Source organism: Lycium ferocissimum, chromosome 8, assembly GCF_029784015.1.
Source record: "Lycium ferocissimum isolate CSIRO_LF1 chromosome 8, AGI_CSIRO_Lferr_CH_V1, whole genome shotgun sequence".
Classification (NCBI taxonomy): Eukaryota; Viridiplantae; Streptophyta; class Magnoliopsida; order Solanales; family Solanaceae; genus Lycium; species Lycium ferocissimum.
This window is the reverse complement of record NC_081349.1, coordinates 44,173,827-44,176,412: the sequence shown is the minus strand read 5'-3', so window position 1 is coordinate 44,176,412 and position 2,586 is coordinate 44,173,827.

Sequence of the window (2,586 nt, the reverse complement as noted above, 5' to 3'; positions counted from 1 at the left end):
CTTTTGACACTAATTCTTTTTTCTCAAAAGAATAAAACATAAAATGATAAATTGAAATCAAAATCAAACAAAACAATACAAAATGTAAAACTATAATCATGACATAGATTTATTGGTGTTATATACATACCGTAGAATAATTAAGAAACACATAAAGGACATACATTAATCCAAAGAAACATCCGTTCCCTTTTGTTTTAAGCGATATTTGTTTTTTTCAATTTAAGGAAATTAGGTGATGCAAATTAAAAGATGACTTATTACAATTGATTTTTTTGCTTTAAACTTAAGGGGCTCCGGATCGTTTTAATTTTTTGTAATGTTTTAAAATTTTTCAAGGCGTCTTATTTTTCTGCCTGCTTATCAAACTTCTTCCTATTTTGCTTGTTTGATTTAATATTCAAACACCTAACCAAACTGTTCGTTCGGTTCGTTTGTTGAAGTTTCGTCTGTCTTCCCGGTTTTCGCATTTATGCCTACCTAATGCCAACACCAACAATTAACTTCGTCTAGATATTCTGAAACTAGTTATTTACTTTGAAACCGATAAGTCTTGCAACAAAAAACAAAGCAAATGGACGGTACTCTACCCGCCCAATTTATAATTTTTCGTTTCAAATTTAAACCGCTTTAACTTTGATCAATATTTTAAGATGTATTTTTTCAAAAAATGATATAGAAAAGTTGATCTTATACATTTTTCATTAGTTTTAAAATATAAATTTTAATATTAAAATATTAAATTAATCTAATCCAATTTAACTTCAAAGTTTTTAGTTAAATCGACTCCTCAAAAGTTTCTAAAAGTCATTACATAAATCGGTGATTTTGAGGACGTAATTTTTTTAGGCTTTAGAGAAAAATTTAGATAGTATTGACCCACATTGTATTGTCCCAATCAAAGTATAGTCATCCCAGACCCCAGTCAAAGCTTTCACAGAACAGAACCAAATGGAATGCAAAACTAAGCGGGTCATTTGCCCCTATTTGTGCTGGTCTTTAAATTTTGTCTTTTCAAAATGGCACCAGCATTTTGGGCTGCATATGCTTACGCATCACACATCCAAGCTACACCCGCATCCTAAAATAACTTATATCCATCTAAAAGATAAGCCAATTCTCGCGCCAAAAATTAAATACCAAACCCATTTGAGGGGGAAAATCGTGCAATTACTTCAAACTAAGCCTCTCTATTGGGCCAAGTCGGGCCCAATCCAGTTAAACCCCAAATCAGCACGGCCCATAAGATCCCAAGGAGGCTGAGTTGGGGTGGACAGAGGAGGGGGCTAGACCATGTCGTGATCCAAATGGATTTGTTTCGCACACAATATCTTGCAGGATTTATTACTTGCAAAAAAGAGCAAGTGCATTCTATGAAAAAGATGAAAAGGTAACTAATGACATGGAAGGTCTCAAGTTTTCTACAAAAAATTGTTGTTACTTTTCATTAACACAATTAGTTGAACGAGCGTAATAAATGCTGATAGCCACTCAATAGACTTGCTGATTTTCAACAGTTCTAAGACTTGCTCATAATTAACAAAGGAAATACATTAATCTTTTTAATTTCTTTCCCTTAATAAAGTTAGGCTTTGAAAGAGCTATCAGTAAAATACTTTATCCATTCATCAATTATTTAATTAAGAAACAAACAAATCTTTGATCCTCTAATAAGATTGATCTTTGGTGGAACCTCAAACAGCATGGATTAGAGGAGCCTAACTGAAGATTTGGTCCTGTACTAGGAATCAAAAAATGATCTGAAAAAAAAGCATATTGTTCAAAAAAGTCAAAAAGCTCAAGTACACGTAGAAAAGTAGCTAGTAGATGGCTTACAAATAACGATTTTACAAAGACTTTGAGACCTTTTTTAACTACAACTTTTCCTGTTACTACTATATAGTTGGTGCAATCACAATCGGCATGAAATTAAATAATGAGTCAAATGTCATGTTTTTCTAGTTTTAATATTTTAACGGAAAACGCTCAAATATGCCATCCAACTATCGAAATGAACATTATGCATCAAGTTGATTGGGTCAGTTCATTTATGCGTCCATAAAATGAATGACTCATTGTACCCATCGAACTATAAAAATATTTCATTTATGCCACTCATCAATAGTTTGACTCATTTATCGTCATCTATTATTAAAAATGACTCATTCATGTCATATTTGAAGAAAGTTGGCTTTTACAATATCACATACTTATACGTAATCTAAACTAGATTATGGTTGTAAGTGGGTAAGGTGTATGGGTGGGATATTTTATTAATTTGGTATTTAAAATTGGCCGGTTTAATTAAACGACGTAGACCTCTAATTGGAGACCACGCAATCGTCATATTCAGATATAAACCTAGGCGTTAATAAAAAATGGCGTGACGTAGCCATTTTGGTAGCAGATATGACGATAAATGGTCAAAAAATATTGATAAGTGGCGTAACGAAATAATTTACTTTATGGTTTGATAACGAACAAACTATCTGATTGAGTGACATGGCTTACATTTCGATAGTGGATGACATATTTAGGTATCTTTCCTATACATTTTTAATAAAGAAGGACATTCCACTAAAACAA